The following is a 22,033-nucleotide window of genomic DNA, read 5'->3' on the forward strand; positions in this document are numbered from 1 at the left end:
AATCAAAAATTATAGATACGTTGGAGACGTATCAAGCATCCCCAAACTTAATTCCTGCTCGTCCTCGAGTAGGCAAATGATAAAACCAAATTTTTGATGTGGAATGCTACCTAACATATTTATCCACCTAATATTCTCTATTGTGGCATGAATATTCTGATCCATAAGATTCAAAACAAAAGTCTAATATTGACATAAAAACAATAATACTTCAAGCATACTAATAAGACAATTGCTTCCTTTCGAAATAACATGGTCTTAGAAAGTTATCCCTACAAAATCATATGGTCTGGCTATGCTCCATCTTCACCACACAAAGTATCTAAATCATGCACAATCCCAATGAAAATCAAGCAATTGTTTCACACTTTTTATGTTCTCAAACCTTTTCAACTCTCACTCAATACAAGAGCGTGAGCCATGGATATAGCACTATAGGTGGAATAGAGTATGGTGGAGGTTGCAAAAAAGAATAAGATAGTCTCACATCAACTAGGCATATCAACGGGCTATGGAGATGCCCATCAATAGATATCAATGTGAGTGAGTAGGGATTGCCGTGCAAAAAATGCACTAGAGCTATAAGTGTATGAAAGATCAAAAAGGAAACTAAGTAGTTATGCAAAAGATGTAATTCCACTAGTTATATGAAAGTGACAAAATAGGAGACTCTATATGAAGAACATGGTGCTACTTTGAAGCACAAGTGTGTAAAAAGATAGTAGCATTTTCCCTTCTCTCTTTCTCTCATTTTTTCTCTCTTTTTTTGGTGGGCTTCTTTGGCCTCTTTTATTTTTTATGGGCTTCGCTGGCCTCTTATATTTTTTTGTAAAGTTCGAAGACTCATCCCAACTTGTGGGGGAATCATAGCTTCCATCATTCTTTTCTCACACAGGACAATGCTCTAATAATGCAAACCATCACACTTTTATTTACATACAACAAAAAGATTACAACTCGATATCTTAGAACAAATATGAGTCTATAAGCAGTATGGAAGTGATGGTGCGTGTCATAAAAACGGGACGGTGGTGTTGCATGGCAATATATATTGGAATGGCTATGAAAATGCCATAACAGGTAGATACGATGGCTGTTTTGAGGAAAATATATGGTGCTGTTTTGAACAAGGTGGGTTTAATGTACTGGTCAGAGTTGCGCGGTACTAGAGAGGCTAGCAAAGGTGAAAGTGTGAGAGTGTGTATAATCCATGAACTCAACATCAATCGTAAAGAACTCACCTACTTATTGCAAAAGCCTATTAGTTATCTAAGCAAAATATTAGACGCATGCTCCTAGAGGAAGGGTTGGTAGGAGTTAACCATCGCGCGATCCCGGCCTCCACACAAAGGTTGACAATCATTAAACAAATCATGCTCTGACTTCATCACATAACGGTTCACCATACGTGCATGCTACAGGAATCACAAGATTTAACACAAGTAATTATTCTAATTCAAAATTACTTACTAGCATGACTCCCATATTACCATCTTCATATCACGAAACTATGTGCAAGGAATCAAACTTCTCATCATATTCAGTTCACTTAATATGAAAGTTTTTGTTATATCCCTCTTGGATTCCCATTATATTAGGACTAAATTCATAACCTAATACAATTACCATGTTGTTTAAAGAACTCTAAAAATAATATAAGTGAGGTACGAGAGTTTAAATTTCCATAAAAGACCACACCGTCGTGCTCTAAAAGATATAAGTAAAGCACTAGAGCAACATTGACTAGCTCAAAAGATATAAGTGAAGCACAAAGTGTATTCTAATAAATTTGCGATTCAGCGTGTCTCTCTCAAAAGATGTGTACAGCAAGGATGATTGTGGCAAACTAAAAAGTAAATACTCATATCATACAAGACACTCCAAGCGAAACACATATCATGTGGTGAATAAAAATATAGGCTCAAGTAAATTTACCGATGGATTGAAGATGAAAGAGGGGATGCCTTCCAGGGCATCCCCAAGCTTATATTCTTTGGTACCATTAAATATGGCTTGGGGTGCCTTGGGCATCCCCAATCTTAGGCTCTTGCCACTCCTTATTCCATAGTCCATCAAATCTTTACCCAAAATTTGAAAACTTCACAACACAAAACTCAACAGAAAACTTATGAGATTCGTTAGTATAAGAAAAATAAATCACCAATTTAGGTACTTTTGTGAACTCATTATTTATTTATATTGATGTAATATTTACTGTATTCCAACTTCTACATGGTTCATACCCCCGATACAACCCATAGATTCATCAAAATAAGCAAACAACACAAAGAAAACATAATCTGTCAAAAACAAAATAGTTTGTAGCAATCTGTTTACTTCGAATACTTCTGTAACTCCCAAAATTCTAAAAAGTTCGCAGAATCTGGGAAATTTGTAAATAAACCTTCTGTAAAAAATTTAGATCAAGAGAAGGTTCCAATGAATTTACAAATTTCCTAGATTGAGAGCGAAGGTTTCTGTTTTTCAGAAAAATCAACTTGCAAACACCATAGACCATCCCAAAGGTCTTACTTGGCTCAAACACTAATTAAAACAAGAAAACACAATTATTACAGAGGTAATAATGTGTGCAGCACTCAAAAACAGAAGCAAAAATAAAAGAATAAAAATAAAATTGGGTTGCCTCCCAACAAGTGCTATTGTTTAATGCCCCTAGTTAGGCATAATGCAATAGATCTAGGTATTCTCATCTTCAGTATGAAACTACTCAATTGCACACTTGTGAACCCTAGGAGATCCTTTGGTTTTATCCAGAATTTCACTTGTAGTAATAAGTTGCCTAATAAATCTAGGGTGAACGCTTATCATCTTAAGATCTTCATCACCTTTTCTAGAGGATTCACACTTATTTGTAGGAACATAAATAAACTTGGAAGTCTTAGGAGGGGGAGTGGTTTGAATAGAGGCAAAGGCGGAATCCAAGTTGGTAATAATGTCCTCAAGCTTTCCAATTCTAGAAGAATCTTGGTCCAATTTTGGGTTCCTTTTATCTTAGGTTTTTTAAAGTAACTTCTACCTTGCATTCAAATTGAGTAATATGATTATGAATATTTGTGTCCAAGTTTTCAATGAGTTCAATGGTAGCAACTTTATTTTCAATAGCATCAAGCCTTCACATCACATGTTCCAAAGTTAAGATTGTTTCATTAACCATGAGTGGGGGTGAACCTACCAGATTTTTCATATCATTATAAGAATCAAAGGTGTGGCTAGCCAAGAAGTTTTCTCCCATAATGGTATACAAAACATATCTATTCCAAGGAGAGACACCCACATAAAAATTGCGAAGGAGAACGGTTGTAGATTGCCTGCGAATAGATCTATTTTGAGCATTGAAAATTCTATACCAAGCATCTTTTCAGTTTTCTCCCTCTCTTTGCTTAAAATTAAGAACTTCATTCTCATGAATACTAGCGATAGTAGCAAGGCCAGCCATGAGTATAAGTGATCTAACACCTAAGCAAACGAGAAGCAAATGAAAAGATGAACGGAAAAAAGGTGAATAAAAAGGCAAATCTTTTTGGTATTTTCTGAAAATAATTTTAGAAGTGGGGAGAGGAAAACGAGAGTCAAATGGAAAATAAAGTAAATGCAAGAGATGAGTTTGTGATGGGTACTTGGTAGGCTTGATCTTACTATGTATCCTCCTCTGCAACGATGCTAGAAATCCTTGTTGCTACCTCTTGAGCTTGCGTTGGTTTTCCCTTGAAGAGCAAAGGGTGATGTAGCAAGGCCCGATTCGTAGCACCTACACAAATAATCAAACTCTTGCACCCAACGCTAAAAAGGTGTTGTGAATCCCTTCAGATTTATTTGCAAGGATGAGCTCTAATAGAGATAGATATAAAAGATTGCGGAAATAAAAGTAAGTAAATTGCAGCAATATATTTTTGGTTTATAGATTTCATTAGAGGCTTCTCTCATAAAGTAAAATAATACGATGGGTGAACAAATTACTATCAAGCAATTGATAGAAAAGCGAATAATTATGAAGATATCTAAGGCAATGATTATGCATATAGGCATCACGTCTGTGTCAAGTAGACCGAAACGATTCTGATCTACTACTATTACTCCACACATCGACCGAGTCCTGCCTGCATCTAGAGTATTAAGTTCATGAAGAACAGAGTAACACATTAAGTAAGATGACATGATGCAGATGGACAAACTCAAGCAATATGATGAAAACCACATCTTTTTTATCCTCGATGGCAACAATACAATACGTGCCTCGCTACCCCTACTATGTCACTGGGTGAGGACACCGCAAGACTGAACCCAAAACTAAACACTTCTCCCATTGCAAGAATTACCAATCTAGTTGGCCAAACCAAACCAATAACTCAAAGAGACTTGCTAAGATATGAAATCATGCATATAAGAATTCAGAAGAGATTCAAATAATATTCATAGATAATCTGAACATAAACTCACAATTCATCGGATTTCAACAAACACACCGCAAAAGAGTATTACATCGGATAGATCTCCATGAAGATCATGAAGAACATGGTATTGAAGATCAAAGATAGATAAGAAGCCATCCAGCTAATAGCTATGGACCCAAGGTCCTTGGTGAACTACTCACGCATCATCGGAGGGGTAATGGAGTTGATGTAGATGCCCTCCGTGATCAATTCCCTCTGTGGCAGATTAACGGAAAAGGCTCCCAGCGGTGGAAAAGTATTTTTGTGGCTCTCTTTTGCAATGGGGGAATATTTGGGAATCTATAGGCCAAATAATAGGGTTAAGAGGCCTGCAGGGGACCCACAAGCCAGGGGGCGTGCCACCTAGGGCGCTCCCTGTAGTCTTGTGGCCTCCCGGTAGGTGCCCTGCCCCCTACTCCAAGTCTTGTGGGTTTCTTCTGGTCCAAGAAACATCATCGCAGAGATTTTATTCCATTTGGACTCCGATTAATGTTCCTTATCTCCAATACTAAAAAACATGGAAAAAATAGAAACTAGCACTAGGCTATGGATTAATAAGTTAGTCCCAAAAATAATATAAAACATCATATTAATGCATTTAAAACATCCAAAATAGATAATATAATAGCATGGAACAATAAAAATTTATAGACACATTGGAGACGTATCACTCCACGTTGTTCATAGCTATGGCCGGGGCAAGCTAGTGGCGCCCAGCTGGCCAGGAGGGTCAGGAGCTGCCAGTGGGGGCTATTTCTAGTTCAAATTTCTTTCACATGCAAATCCTGGAGGGCATGTTTCATTTTCAGCCAGGAGTGTTGGAGGCGCTAACCGGTGCGGTCGCTGCCAAAATTGTTGCCTCTAATGCCGCAGGTGGGTAGTATCTTATTTTCAATGCTACAAAAGCTGATTTGTAGGGACACCCAACGGGAAAAGGGAAAAATCTAGGAAGGAAATGGGTGCTGATCACTCGGAGGCTGCACCCAAGAAAAGTTTAGGCAAAAAAGAAGACACATATCTGATGCTCGTCCGACGGGTAGCAACTTGGTGTTTTATTTTAAGAAATCTAGTATGTATAGCCTCGAGCATATGTTGTATGATGATGTAAATGTCATGTAAAAGAGTGTGTATGGGTAGAGTGGAAACAATAAAGGATGGGGATGGTGTAATCAGCCATGTAGCAAAGGAAAGAGATGAGCAAGAAGAAGACTATGTGCAAGAGAGGAGGGAGTCCGTTGGAGATGATGGCGCGTCGGCGGCCTCCGGTGAGGAGGTCCGCCAAGCCAAATGAAAATCCTTTGTTGGAACAGCCATGGGATGCTCGCTACTACGACAGTTCGAGATCTCTTGGACCTCCAAGGGCGCATTTAGAGAGACTTATTTTTTCTTTCAGAACCTCATTTGAATAAATGTAAAGCTGGTGAACTACACTGTGTCCTAGGTTTTTATACCATGTTTGTAAGAGTGACGGTCGAGCCATTGTCCTAGTCTTGTATTATCCCAAAATGAATAAAGTTGAGTTAAATTACATGTCGCCTAATTTTATTGATATTTTATTTATGAACGAGGATGATATAGAGTGGCGTTTCACGGGTTTTACGGACACCCGAACTGGAGCGATCACAATTTGTCTTGTGTAGATATTCGTAACCTCTCTCGAAAGGGTAATCACCCATGGAGACCGAAACACTTACTTTTTCCACAATGCAACAACGTCTAGAAAAAAGAGAAACAATATTAAGAAGCTTCTTGATGACTCTGGGACCTTGCGGAAGGACAATGAACTAAGGGACCACATTACATAATATTTGAAAAAGATTTTTACCTCAGATATGGAGCAATCTAATCAGGATGTTTATCTTTGGTCCGGAGGAGAGTCTCTACTCATATGAATAATGCCCTTCTTGCCTCGTATACGGCTGATGATGTCCGCAAAGCTTTGTTCGATATTGGGGACCTCACAGTCCAGAGACCGGATGGGTTGCACGCTGTTTTGTATAAAAGACCAGGACGATGTTAGGAGACGGTCTAATCGAAGAGGTACTATAAGTGGTGAATTCTTGAACTATTCCGTCACGATGGAAAGACACTACGATTGTGATGATAAAGAAAGTCAACTCTGCCGGAAATATGCCCTAGAGGCAATAATAAAGTGGTTATTACTACATTTCCTTATTCATGATAATTGTCTATTATTCATGCTATAATTGTATTAACCAGAAACCGTAATACATGTGTGAATACATAGACCACAACATGTCCCTAGTGAGCCTCTAGTTTGCTAGCTCGTTGATCAATAGATGGTCATGGTTTCCTGATCATGGACATTGGATGTCATTGATAACTGGATCACATCATTAGGAGAATGATGTGATGGACAAGACCCAATCCTAAGCATATCACAAGATCGTGTAGTTCGTCCGCTAGAGCTTTTATAATCTCAAGTATCATTTACTTAGACCATGAGATTGTGCAACTCCCGGATACCGTAGGCGTAACTGGGTGATTATAAAGGTGCACTATAGGTATCTCCAGAAGTGTCTGTTGGGTTGGTACGAATCGAGATTCGGATTTGTCACTCCGTTTGATGGAGAGGTATCTCCGGGCCCACTCGATAATGCATCATCATAATGAGCTCAATTTGACTAAGGACTTAGCCACGTGATGATGTGTTACAGAACGAGTAAAGAGACTTGACGGTAACGAGATTGAACAAGGTATAGGGATACCGATGATCGAATCTCGGGCAAGTGTGTGGGGACCCCGACTTACGAGTCAAGATCGCCGAATGGACGTGCTCAGTGATCCCAGAGATCAATGCTCACCGAACACACAAATACTGAATAATAAGAGTCTTACATCCAAGTACCGAATTATTACATCACATGACCGAATGGTCAGGTTCACAAGGTAGGGCCTAAGGCCAAATCACACTGATACAACTAATAGTGGAAATGATAGGGCTAAGCGGGTGCCCATGCCATCAAGCCTACACCGACATGTATTCTCACTAGGAAGCGTCCTAGTTCGCAGGGGCGTCTTCGAAGACGTACTTATCTCCAAACTCCGGTCCTTCCATGTCTAGTCAATAATATAACCAGTGGCAAGCCAATGAGTACTTTTGAATGTACTCGTGAACAACCCATGATATGAACAATGCAAGTGAAGGATAACAATAACATGCTTCTTTGGTGGAATCTACTTGGTGGTAAATAAACATGATCATAGACATGCATCAAGTTAAAGAATTACTTTTGAAGAACAGGTTACAGATATCAATATATCTGCCACGGGCTAAACCATCCGGGTTCACCCTATATGCCAAGTCACCAAACTTGGTCATATCGTTACTTTCATAATAACTCCTTTTTATCAAAACTCACACACACCTGGTTTATGCGGAAACAACTGGACGTAGTTTAAACAGCACCACCCAACTGTCCTTGACCATGGACATGGCTATTCGAATAGTTTTACACTCTGTAGAGGTAGTACGCTGGACCCACGAGATCCGGGAAACTTCCGTGTCATCCACGACTCGTGGTATATAACATACCCAAGGTAAATACCCAATCAATGCCTTTCCCCTGAAGATACTAGCCAAAGAGGTCCACTCAATTGGTACCCAGCCCACATGTTGTACATCTTACGAGCACCTACTCTGGACAGTATCAACCATGCGGGGACCAACGGTGTGCCTGGAACACGTAAAAACGACATAGTTGCCCTACCTGGCACGACCCCATCACGAGAGTGACCACACATCACTCCCGCCACTAGTAATGTGGCTCTTTGCTAGCACCGACCAGAGTAATCAACACATCCCCGTCCCATAAGGGGTAACGTGGTCGTACATGTAGGGTTGGGACGGTCGACACATCATAAACCTAATCCCATTTCCGAAACCATACTCACGCAAATACCCGTTGCACCACTTCACCAAAAGTGGCCACCTAACTCATCATCACCCTCGGGCATTAGTGGAACAAGACGGGTTTTTTATAAATCTTTGATTTATACCAACAACTTGCTCATGCTATTATTACTCTGGCATTACTTGTCAACATGATACTAGCATGATGCTCAAAGGTTGTAGGATCAAGCTTAATGCATGTGCTCCGGAGGAGCCATCGGTAACATCACTTCAACGATTTACCGACACTTATGATCATATTTAACAGAAATATTTTCTATTCTAACATGCAATATAACATATGCTCAGTCATGGTCAAAGGGCTGCTAGCCTTGGTCAGCTAGGTATCCAGGGTCTTCGAGGTCTTCCGCTCCGATTCCCTCATCACACGGATTTTCTAACATCGTCGAAAGAATAAATAAGAAATAGCTCACTCAAAAACAGATCACAAAGTCATTTGAAAAATGTTGGTTATTTCTGATAAATCTAAGTTGTTATTTAAAAAAATATTTGCCTCTGATCCCAATGAAGGAATATTTTTAAAATCAACTAAACAGAAGCAAAACTATTCCAATTTAATCCTTTTACTATTATAAAACAGAATAATTGCGGCAAAATTCAACCAACGGTCTTATTAAATACTACATATTTTTCGAAGAATATCAGTGGAAAAATTATATTTTTACACTTGTTAAATATTTTTATAAAAATCTTTGAAAATCCAGTTTAAAAACAAAAGAAAATTGGGCTACAGCCCCTGGCCTGGCTTGGCCTGGGACTGGGCCAGCCCAAAGGCCAGCAAACAGCCTGCCCAGGCACACGCGTCGTCAGGTTTGAACCTGACGTGCGGGGCCCTGCGGTCAGTGGCTACGGGCAGCGAGGAAGAGGGGGTTGGGCCACCGATAGGTGGGGCACACCTATCGGGGTCGTCTCCTACCTCTGGCCAGAGAGGAGGAGGAGCACGCCGGCGAGGCTGCCGACGTCCTCGGGCCCCAACGAAGATGGAAATGGTTCGGCTCGTCGCCGCCTACTTGCTGGTGGTCGGAACAACGACGGAGAGCCTCAGGTTCACCGGCAACGAGGAGGCCGCGGCGGAGGAGTTTCGGGAGGTGGTCGAGACGGTAGCTAGGGGCACGGATATGCTTGGGAAAGTTAGGGGAAAGCTCCCTGAGGTCAAGGGGAGTGGTTTGGTGGGTCGAGGAACGCATGAGTCGTCGTGTAGCCGGAGATCGATCGGAGCTCCGAGGCGGAGGGGCCTCGATCGATCTTGAGCACCAGGGCTCTGCTGGCTTGCTTGGGTGGCTAGGGAGTTGCTAGTGGTTGCGACGAAGCTGTCTGAGGGGTGCTAGAGCGAGGGGCGGTGCTATATATAGGCCCACGACGGTGAGTTGACTCAGGAGCACCAGTGACTCACCGTGGCACGCATCGGGGTTCAGAGAGGAGCTGGGGTCGAAACCACTGTCTAAGAACGTGGTTTTGGAATGCGAGAACCATCTGGAATAGAGGGAGAGAGAGGGGAGTCGAGCATCAGTGGCTGTGCAACTCTGGCCGGGTCTGGTGCGCGCGAGCACGCGTCGCACAAGCTCTAACGCGAGTGAGGAGGGGCCCTGATGGTCGCTTGATGTAGAGGGGTTGTCGGAGAACAGGTTGGACACCTCGGGGGAGGCTGAAACTGGCCGTGGACGTCGCCCCCACCTCAGTGGCTTACTGTAGTGCGCCCAGAGCGTAGTTTTGGCATTCCACAGCATGCTGGTGCGCTCTGAGGTGCTTTGGACGTGTCTAGCATGTGCTAGGCACTCGCTGGGATGAGGCTAGCCGTTGAAGTCCCGTGGGTGCTTCGGCTGGTCACGAGAGACAAGAGAAACAGGTGTTGTCAGCTTTGAGCTGAAGCTTAGATTGGGGTTTTTGGCATTTCTACTTTGAACCAGAGAGGTGCTAGTTGACTGGGACTGGGCATTGATACTGGCCACCTAATCTGAGAGTTTGGAGCAAAGGGGTTGGGTTTAGCTATGGTTAAACGGGCTTTTACCCATCTGTCAAAAGGTGCTCAACAGTGGTTTGGGCTGGCTGCACCCCACCACTGGTGCTGCAACTTAACAGGTTTGGGTTTGGTGCTAAAACGTGGGGTTTCACCCAGTTTGAGCTCCATTGGACAAGTTTAGCTTTGTAAACTTGAAAACTTCACCATTTGACCAGATCTGTCCCTTCCAAAGAGAGTGTGGGTAAATTTAATCCCACAAATCCCATTTTTGGTGTGAACCCTCATTTGAGGTATTAGGAACTCCTGCAAAGTTTCAACATTACTGGATAAACTTTGCTATGTAGAGTTTCTCTAACTTCAATCTGGACAGAAGGGGTTTTACAATTATTTGGGGTCCTTAATCACCTTGGATGAAGGTGAAACTTTATGTGGACACCAAATATGGCTTAGGGATACCATTGGAATTTTCTATGATTTTATTGAGAATATTTCCTTTGGAAATATTTCAAAAGGTCAAAACAGACAGAAATTGCTTTTAGGGTTTTACTCAAATAATAATGATAATATAAATAGGGGTTAAAAATCTTATGTATGGAAAATATATGTCCTTCTGATCATCACCAAATTCCATCAGATTTTTCTAAGGCAGAAAAGTATTTTTCATATAGGAATACCATTTCTCGCCTCAGAAATGGACATGCAGATAAATTAAGAAAACAATTTATAAAATAATTATTTTGTGGTTTTGGAGCACTAAAACAAAGCTAAAATCAGATCACAAACTTTGGGTGAGAACACTCCTTGTCATCAAGGGCATGCAGTGCAACTCAAAGCAGGGTTTTACTTTGCTCAGAAACAAGAAAAGGTTTTTGGAAACTATTCAATATTGTGAAATGTGGTTTTTATAATCACATGATCCATCACACAAGCATACAATGACAATCATGGCACTCACAACATTAGTTTTGAAAAAGTTTTAACAAGCTCAGATTTTTGCATTACAGAGAAAGTGGTAGTTTAAACAGGGTGTGACACACCTATCCCCCTTTGGAGATAGTCAGATCGGAGATTCGTAAGCTAGGTGCTAAAAGGTCCAGTAACTCAGATTGGAGGTAGTCTTCACGCTCCCATGTTGCTTCTGCTTCGGTGTGGTTGCTCCACTGAACCTTGAAATACTTGATGGTGCGGCTTCTGGTGCAACGCTCAGCTTCATCCAGAATGCGGATAGACTTCTCGCGGTAGGTGAGGTCTGGCTGAAGGTCGATGGCATGATGGTCAATGTCCTTGTAAAGATCGGGACGATTTGGCGCTTAAAGACACTTCCGAAGTTGTGACACGTGGAAGACGTTGTGCAGACCCAAAAGTTCCGGAGGTAGCTCCAACTGGTAAGCAACCTCTCCACGCCTTGCCGTGATCTTAAAAGGTCCAATGAACCGTGGAGCAAGTTTCCCTTTAACATGGAAACGCTTGGTTCCCTTAAGAGGGGTGACACGGAGGTACACCTGGTCTCCGGGAATGAACACCACATCCGTGCGGCGAGAATCCGCATAGCTCTTTTGTCACGAATTGGTTGCTTTTAGATTTTCTCACACAAGCTGCACCTTCTCTTCTACCTTGTGCAAAACTTCCGGCCCGAAAATCAACCGTTGGTTTCGGACCAGTTGAGCGGGGTGCGGCACTTCCGTCCGTATAACGCTTCAAATGGGGCCATATGGAGACTGGACTGGTAATGTTGTTGTATGAGAACTCAGCGAATGATAGACAGTCTTCCCATTTGGCACCATGTGCCAAGACGCAAGCGCGGAGCATATCTTCGAGTATCTGGTTTACTCTCTCCATTTGTCCGCCCGTTTGCGGGTGGAAAGCGGTGCTGAAAGAGAGCTTGGTTCCGAGGGCTTCTGGGAACTTTTTCCAAAACTTTTAGGTGATCTGCGTGCCTCGGTCAGATACAATCTCCTTGGGAACTCCATGAAGGCTCACAACATGATGGATATATAGACCAACCAATTGGTTTCCATCATAAGTGGTGTTGACAGGAAGGAAATGGGCCACCTTGGTCAGTTGGTCGACAATGACCCATATGGAGTTATTCCCTTTGCTTGACCTGGGCAATCCAGTGATGAAATCCATGCCGACTTTGTCCCACTTCCATTCTGGCACTTGAAGTCGTTGTAGCAGTCTAGCAGGTCGCTGATGCTCAGCCTTGACTCGCTGGCACACGTTGCACTTGGCAACGTAAGACGCTATTTCCCTCTTCATGCCATGCCACCAGAATCTTTCTCGGAGATCTTGATACATCTTGGTACCACCGGGGTGAATAGAGTAGGGTGCATCATGTGCTTCCTGTAGGATCAAATCCTTGAGTTCAGCCTTGTTGGGTACGCATAAACGTTTCCCAAACCAGAGTACTCCTTGTTCATCCACCAAAAATTCTGGGGCCTTGCGTTCTTGAATCTTCTTCTTGATGCCTTCAATGCTCTTATGACCCTTCTGGGCCTCCTTGATATCATCAACCAGCGTTGGTTTGACTTCGAGGTTAGCTAGGAATCCTGATTCCACTAGCTTCAATCCGAAGTTCTCCATTTGTTCATATAAGGTGGGTTGCCTTTCCTTGAGCATGACGTTCAAGGTGTTGGTCTTCCTGCTTAAGCCATCAACCACTACATTGGCCTTACCGGGGTGATATGGAATGCTGAGGTCGTAGTCTTTGAGTAACTCCAACCACCTTCGTTGCCTCATATTCAATTCCCTTTGGATGAAGATATACTTCAGACTTTTCTGGTTGGTATATATTTCACATCGTTTCCCTAGAAGGTAATGTCGCCATGTCTTTAGGGCATGCACTACTACTGCCAACTCAAGATCATGGGTGGCATAATTCTCCTCATGCAGGCACAGTTGTCGTGACAGATACGCCAGAACTCTGTCGTCCTGCATTAGAACCCCACCGAGCCCGGTTCTGGAGGCATCACAATATATCACAAACTCCTTACTGATATTCTGAGTGGCCAATACCGGGGCGGTAGTTAATCTCTTCTTCAACTCTTGGAAGCTGCTTCACACTCTGGCATCCATTCGAACTTCATGCCCTTTTTCAAGAGCTGAGTCATGGGTCGGGCGATGTGGGAGACTCCTTTCACAAACTTGTGGTAATATCCCGCGAGTCCGAGGAAGCTCCTGACTTCCTTCACATTAATTGGCGATTCCTAGTTGGTCACCGTAGTAATCTTGGAGGGATCAACTGCCAATCCACTTGCCGTCATGGTATGACGCAAGAATCCAACTTCGTTCAGCCAGAACTAGCACTTGCTGAATTTGGTATAAAGTTGGTGCTCTCAAAGCTTTTCCAACGCTAACCTCAAGTGTTGCTCATGCTCTTCTTCGGACTTGGAAAAGATTAATATGTCATCAATAAATACGACGACAAACTTGTCCAGGTATTCCATGAAGACCTTGTTCATGAGGTACATGAAGTAAGCCGGGGCATTAGTCAATCCGAAAGACATGACACTGCATTCGTATAGACCGTACCGGGTCACGAACGCACTCTTGGGTATGTCCTCTGGTCACATCTTCAGTTGGTAATATCCAGACTGGAGATCAATCTTGGAAAATACCTTAGCTCCATTTAGCTGATCAAACAAGTCTTCAATCTTAGGGAGTGGATACTTGTTCTTGTTCGTGACCTCACTGAGAGAACGGTAATCGACACAGAGTCTGATAGTCCCATCCTTCTTGGACACGAACAGAACAGTTGATCCCCAAGGCGACGCACTCGGATGAATGAACACTTTCCTGAGTTGCTCATCCAGATACTTCTTCAGCTCCGCTAGCTCTTCGGATCCCATCCTATAAGGCTTCTTATAGATAGGCCTTGATATGGGCATGAGCTCAATGACGAACTCGATGTCTCGGTTAGGAGGCATCCCTGGTAGCTCATCAGGAAAGACAACCGGGTACTCACGGACTATTGGCACTCGATCGAGTTCTACCTCTGACAAGCTATTAACCCGCGGTACTCGATTGATTACTGGCTCAGAGACATACTTGACTTTGACCCCTTGGTCGCTTGTCATGGTAATAGCCTTGTTGGCATAGTCCAAGATGCTCTGATGTTTGGCCAGCCAATCCATGCCGAGAATTACTTCTAGGCCTTGCGACTTAAGTACAATGAGGTCCGCTGAGGAGCTTATCCCATTGATAACAATCCCGACCTTCCTACATCCTAGGTTGGTCCTCAACACTGCTCCCGGGGTCTGAATTGCCATTTGCCCGTGAAGCAGAGTAGGCTTTAAACCACATTTTTCCGCAAATCTTTGTGTAACAAAAGAATGTGAAGCACCACAATCAAACAATATTGTTGCTGGGGTGGAGTTGACGAGGAACGTACCCAGAATGCAGTCCGGGTCTTCCTATGCCTCTTCTGCGGAGATATGATTAATCCGCTCCCTGCTGTGATACTGCTAATTGCGGGGAGCTTGGTTCCTGCCTCGTGCTCCTTGGCCTTGAATTGGGGCGCGGTGCGTCGGGCTTCTTATTGGGACACTGTCTGGAATAGTGCCCTGTCTGCCCACATCCAAAGCAGGTAACTTGTGCTGGAAGATTGGCCTTGACTCCGCTGTTGTTCGGTGGGTTGAATGATGGCTTGGTGTTCGCTTGCTGCTGAGGCTGGTAGTTCTGGTGAAACATTGGAGTCTTATATTGTTGCTGCTTATAGTTGGGTCTTACTGGAGCTGACTGCCATGGGCGTGGTTCGGGTTACTGGGTCCTCCACTACCCATTAGCTTACGCTTACGGGTGTCGTCCATAGCACGACGCTTATCCTCCAACATAAGGGCCTTATTAACCAGATCGCTGAAGGTTCGGCATTCACAAACTACCAACTAATACTGGAGTGACTCCTGCAGTCCTTCCATAAAGCATTCCACTTTGGCGGCCTCAGTGTTGACATCTTCTGGTGCATATCTTGATAAGAGGTTGGACTTCTACAAATACTCCTTGACGGATCCACTACCTTGCCTTAAGGCTTGGAATTCCCGCTTCTTAATGGTCATCATTCGAGGAGCTATGAGAGCAACGCGGAATCCTTCTTTGAACACATCCCAAGTGATGACTTGTCCTAGTCGCATGATCTGAAATCCATCCCACCAAGCCCTGGCTGTGCCTCCGAGACAATGAGAAGCATAGAGGACTTTCTCACGATCATCGGTGCATTTGACCAGCGCGAGGAGGTCTTCGATTGTACGGATCTAGTCATCGGCATCCAATGGTTCAGTCGTCTCCGTGAATATGGGTGGCGTAGTTCGCATGAACTCAGAGAGAGTAGAACGACCATTGCCATTCCTGTTCTGTGGTGGGTTGTTCACCAAGGCTTCAGCCAGCTGCTGAATAGCGACATTGTTGTCTTGACGTTCCTCTCGAAGAGCTTGAAGGAACTGAGCCAGAGTCAAGCTTTCAGGGGGAGGCGGTGGCGATGGAACATCGTCTTGCTGCTCGTGGTGATCTCCAGCTTGAGCTTCCCCTCCGGTTCCCTGCTGCTGACCCAAAGAGGCAGAGCCGGGGTTGCCGAAGGTGCCGTTGTGAGTTGCATTCACCATCCTGTCAGGGGATTAGACAGGTCAATTTTCTGAACTGGCCAAAATCATAAGGGATTATGCTCTAGTATAGAGTGGTCTGGTGTAGTGCTAGTGTAATAAAAAAAATTAAGCCAAAGGTTTTTGAAAAAGTTCAATGCATTAGATTAAAACAAGCGATGTAGTCGCTCACAAGCTGCCTAAGGAAGAATGCGACTTGCAACCAACATGCTTACACAACACTCATGGTTCACTTGAACCGATACATGAACTCCTACGTTCGGGAAGTAATTCCTAATTGCCTACATCGATAATACTAAGCAGCAGACTACGCGGTCTCGTAGGCGGGTTCTGCGGGATCTTCGTCTTCATCTTCATCGTCATCTTCTTCACTACTTCCCTCCTTTAAAGGAGTAGGAGAAGGAAGCGGTCCATCACGGCGTCTCTCGGTTGGCGATGCGGCGAAGAGTTCGGTGTACTCTTCCGCGGTCAGACGGAGACTCTGAAGAGGAGTGGCCTGAAGCGATGGTACTCCTCCTCGAAAGGCGATGCCAGATTGTCCCTTGGGTGCTCATTCCTTATTCACCGTGCGGTTCTTCATCTTCTGCATGCGGAGTAGATCCTTGCCTTGGTGCAATTCTTGGCGAATCCTTATTGACTCCTTGATTAAAAGGTGCGTCAGAGTGTCGGAGGAGAGACTGAAGTAGGTCTGAAACCTTATTGGCGTCCCATCCTCAGAAGATGGGTTGAGTTTCAAACTCCCGTCTATCCCATCCTTAATGAAGGGTAGGTGACGAGTAGCTGGCTCTTCAGCCATCTTGGGAAGGATGTCGCGGAGTTGCACGAGCGCCTCACGTGCTGATGTCTCTACTGCCAACATGTGATCCTCCATGTGTGGTCCTTCATAGAACCAGCTAGTCGGGGAGTCATTAGCCTTCACTATCACATCCATGTGATACTCCTTATTGTTGGCGTTGACCCACTGCTCGTGGTAGAGGAAGATGGGCGTGCGGCGTACTTGGCACTTATCGTGGCTATCATTGAAAAGAAGAGGAAAACCCATCTCCAGAAGCGTCTCAGGTACGGCGGCCATCTACAAGATGTCGAGGAGAGGGTTAGGAAGTTTCTAGTGGCTGCAGAATCTCAGGTTATGCTCTATATGCACTAGTCCTCTCGGCTATCGTCCATGATACCAAAGGCTTCCTATAGTCAGGATGGCTCTGATACCAGCTCTGTGGGGACCCCGACTTACGAGTCAAAATCGCCGAATGAACGTGCTTAGTGATCCCAGAGATCAATGCTCACCGAACAGACATATACTGAATAATAAGAGTCTTACATCCAAGTACCGAATTATTACATCACATGACTGAATGGTCAGCTTCACAAGGTAGGGCCTAAGGCCAAATCACAGTGATACAACTAATAGTGAAAATCATAGGGCTAAGCGGGTGCCCATGCCATCAAGCCTACACCGACATGCATTCTAACTGGGAAGCGTTCTAGTTCGCAGGGGCGTCTTCGAAGACGTACTCATCTCCAAACTCTGGTCCTTCCATGTCTGGTCAAGAATATAACCAGTGGCAAGCCAATGAGTACTTTTGAATGTACTCGCAAACAGCCCATGATATGAACAATGCAAGTGAAGGATAACAATAACATGCTTCTTTGGTGGAATCTACTTGGTGGTAAATAAACATGATCATAGACATGCATCAAGTTAAAGAACTACTTTTGAAGAACAGGTTACAAATAGCAATATATCTGCCACGGGCTGAACCGTCTGGGTTCACCCTATATGCCAAGTCAGCAAACTTGGTCATATTGTTACTTCCATAATAACTCCTTTTTATCACAACTCACACACACCTGGTTTATGCGGAAACAACTGGACATGGTTTAAGCCGCACCACCCAATTGTCCTTGACCGTGGACATGGCTATTCGAATAGTTTTACACTCTGTAGAGGTAGTACGCTCGACCCACAAGACCCGGGAAACTTCCGTGTCATCGACGACTCGCGGTATATAACAGGGCCGGATGCACATTGTAGTGAGTGGGGGCCTAGAACCCCACTCAATTTTGTGTCATCCCTATATAAACATTCGATGCCGGCCTGTTGGTTCTAATGGAAAATTATTTGATTATTTGTACTGGTAGGTTAATTTGTACCATATGAGAATTATTGTGCAATTCATTCCAGTAAGTTGTTCTGTTACTAGTACTAAGTTGCTAGTATGCTACTACTAGCATGTTTTGTATTTGGATTTTTGCAATTAGTACTTCAATTATCTAATATTGATATGGAAGATGAAAGATAATGTAGATTGTGAAGAATACTTTGCATAACAAAATTGATGATGCTTACTTGAGCCAGAGCCTCATATGCTTCGTGAAAAAGGGACTGTTGGATAATATTACTAATAATAATGAAGTGATTGTTGACCGTTTCCATAAGATGAAAGATCGTCGCGGGAGGAATGAATTGCAGTGATCCAATACCTTACACCTTTTGTGTGTTTATCATCTCCATTACTATTTTAATGGCTAACACTAATATGTGCTTTCTCTTCATAGAGAACGACATTTATATTAGAGAGGAATAGTCTCTTTTGCAAAATATGAACTATTGGGAAATAAAGTCTTTTTGCTTTACAGATAACTTGTTGTGTTACTATTTGCATAAGTATTCTTTTCTTTAAACTTGAATGAAATATCTTATTACTTGCATGAAAATTGCTATATATAGCATATTTAGATGTTTATAAGCCTATGTGTAAACATGTTCGAGAGTTTCTTTTATAGTTGGGTGCCCCCACTCGGTTTTTATCCTAGGTCCGCCACTGGTATATAACATACCCGAGGTAAGTACCCGATCAATGACTTTCCCCCGACGATACTAGCCAAAGAGGTCCACTCGATTGGTACCCAGCCCACATGTTGTATGTCTTACGAGCAACGACTCTCGACAATATCAACCATGCAGGGACCAACGGTGTGCGTGGATCACGTAAAAACGGCATTGTCGCCCTACCTGGCACGACCCCATCATGAGAGTGACCACACATCTCTCCGGCCACTAGTAATGTGGCTGTTTGCTAGCACTGACCAGAGTAATCAACATAGCCTCGTCCCATAAGGGGTAACGTGGTCGTACATGTCGAGTTGGGACGGTCGACACATCATAAATCTAATCCTATTTGCAAAACCATACTCACGCAAATACCCGGTGCACCACTTCACCAAAAGTGGCCACTGATAACCCACAAGTATAGGGGATTGCAACAGTTTTCGAGGGTAGAGTATTCAACCCAAATTTGTTGATTCGACACAAGGGGAAGCAAAAGAATATTCTCGAGTATTAGCAGTTGAGTTGTCAATTCAACCACACCTGAAAGACTTAGTATCTGCAACAAAGTTTCAGTAGCAAAGTAGCGTGATAGCAATGGTAGCAAGGGTAACAGTAGCAGTAGTGACAGTAGTAGCGGTAACAGTAGCAGAAGTGACATTAGTAGGGGTAACAGTAGCAGAAGTGACAGCAGTAGCGGCAAAGTAACGTAGCAAGGACCAGTAGGAAAAACTCATAGGCATTGGATCGGTGATGGATAATTATGTCGGATGAAATTCATCGTGTATCAGTTATAACATGGGGTGCTATGTAACTAGCTCTAGTTCGTCAATGTAATGTAGGCATGTATTCCGTATATAGTCATACGTGCTTATGGAAAAGAACTTGCATGACATCTATTGTCCATCCCTCCCGTGGCAGCGGGGTCCTAATGGAAACTTAGGGATATTAAGGTCTCCTTTTAATAGAGAACCGGAACAAAGCATTAGCACTTAGTGAACACATGAACTCCTCATACTATGGTTATCTCCGGGAGTGGTTCCGGCTATTCTCACTCCGGGGTTGCCGGGTCAGAACACATAGTAGGTGACTACAACTTGCAAGATAGAATCAAGAACACACATATTGATGAGAACATAATAGGTTCAGATCTGAAATCATGGCACTTGGGCCCTAGTGACAAGCATTAAGCATAGGAAAGTAGTAGCAACATCAATCTCAAAACATAGTGGATACTAGGGATCAAACCCCATCAAAACTAACTCAATTACATGATAGATCTCATCCAACCGATCACCGTCCAGCAAGCCTACGATGAGATTACTCACGAACGATGAAGAGCATCATGGAATTGGCGATGAAGGATGGTTGATGATGACGACGACGTCGATCTCCGCTCTCCGGAGCCCAGAACGGACTCCGGATCTGCCCTACAGAGGAAGAACAGGTGGTGGTGGCGGCTTCGTATCGTAAAACGCGACGAACTCTTCTCTCTTATTTTTTTCTGGGCGAGAGAGACTAAATAGAGCTAGAGTTGGAAGCTGTGGAGCCCCGAGGGCCTCACAAGCCTGCCAGGCTTGTGGGCTCCTGGCTTCGTCCCTCCAGGTAATTCTTGCGCCAGTATTTTTTATATATTCCACAAAAAATCCTCATAAATTTCCAGGTCTTTCCGAGAACTTTTATTTCTGTGCAAAAACAACACCATGGCAATTCTGCTGAAAACAGCGTTAGTCCATGTTAGTTCCATTCAAATCATGCAAATTAGAGTCCAAAACAAGGGCAAAAGAGTTTGGAAAAGTAGATACGATGGAGGCGTATCAGCCATCTAAATCATCATCACCCTCGGGCATTAGTGGCACCCGACGGTTTTTTTTATAAATCTTTGATTTATACCAACAACATGCTCATGCTATTTTTACTCTAGCATTACTTGTCAACATGATACTAGCATGATCCTCAAAGGTGGTAGGATCAAGCTTAATGCATGTGCTCTGGAGGAGCCATCAGTAACATCACTTCAATGATTTACCAACACTTATGATCATATGCAACAGAAATATTTGCTATTCTAACATGCATTATCACATATGCTCAGTCATGGTCAAAGGGCTGCTTGCCTTGGTCAGCTAGGTATCCGGGGTCTTCAGGTCTTCCACTCCGATTCCCTCGTCACACGGATTTTCTATCATCGTCAAAAGAATAAATAAGAAATAGCTCACTCAAAAACAGATCACAAAGTCATTTTAAAATGTTGGTTATTTCTGATAAATCTAAGTTTTTATTTTTAAAAATATTTTCCTCTGATCCCAATAAAGGAATATTTTTAAAATCAACTAAACAGAAGCAAAACTATTCCAATTTAATCCTTTTTATTATTATAAAACAGAATAGTTGCTGCAAAATTCAACCAATGGTCCTATTAAATACTACATATTTTTAGAAGAGTATCAGTGGAAAAATTATATTTTTACACTGGTTAAATCTTTTTAGAAAAATCTTCGAAAATCCAATTCCAAAACAAAATAAAAATGCGCTACAGCCCTTGGCCTTGCTTGGCCTGGGACTGGGCCGGCCCAAAGGCCAGCCAACAGCCTGCCCAGGCGCGCACGTCGTCACGTTTGAACCTGATGTGCGGGGCCCTGCGGTCAGTGGCTGCGGGCAGCGAGGGAGAGGGGGTTGGGCCACCGACAGGTGGGGTACACCTGTCGGGGTCGTCTCCTGCCTGTGGCCAGAGAGGAGGAGGAGCACGCCGACGAGGCTGCCGATGTCCTCGGGCCCCAACGAAGATGGAAATGGGTTCGGCTCATCGCCGCTTACCTGCTGGTGGTTGGAACAACGACGGAGAGGCTCAGGTACACCGGCGACGAGGAGGCCGCGGTGGAGGAGTTTAGGAAGGTGGTCGAGAGGGTAGCTAGGGGCACGGATATGCTTGGGAAAGTTAGGGGAAAGCACCCTAAGGCCAAGGGGAGTGGTTTGGTGGGTCGAGGAATGCAAGAGCCGTCGTGTAGCCGAAGATCGACCGGAGCTCCGAGGCGGAGGGGCCTCGGTCGATCTCGAGCACCGGGGCTCTGCTGGCTTGCTGGGGTGGCTAGGGATGTGTTAGTGGTTGCGGCGAAGTTGTCTCAGGGGTGCTAGAGCGAGGGGGCGGGCTATATATAGGCCCACGACGGTGAGCCAGCTCGGGAGCGCCCGTGACTCACCGTGGTGCGCATGGGGGGTGCAGAGAGGAGCTGAGGTCAAAACCATGGTCTCAGGACGTGGTTTTGG

This window comes from Hordeum vulgare, chromosome 7H (assembly GCF_904849725.1).
Source record: "Hordeum vulgare subsp. vulgare chromosome 7H, MorexV3_pseudomolecules_assembly, whole genome shotgun sequence".
NCBI classification, from domain to species: domain Eukaryota; kingdom Viridiplantae; phylum Streptophyta; class Magnoliopsida; order Poales; family Poaceae; genus Hordeum; species Hordeum vulgare.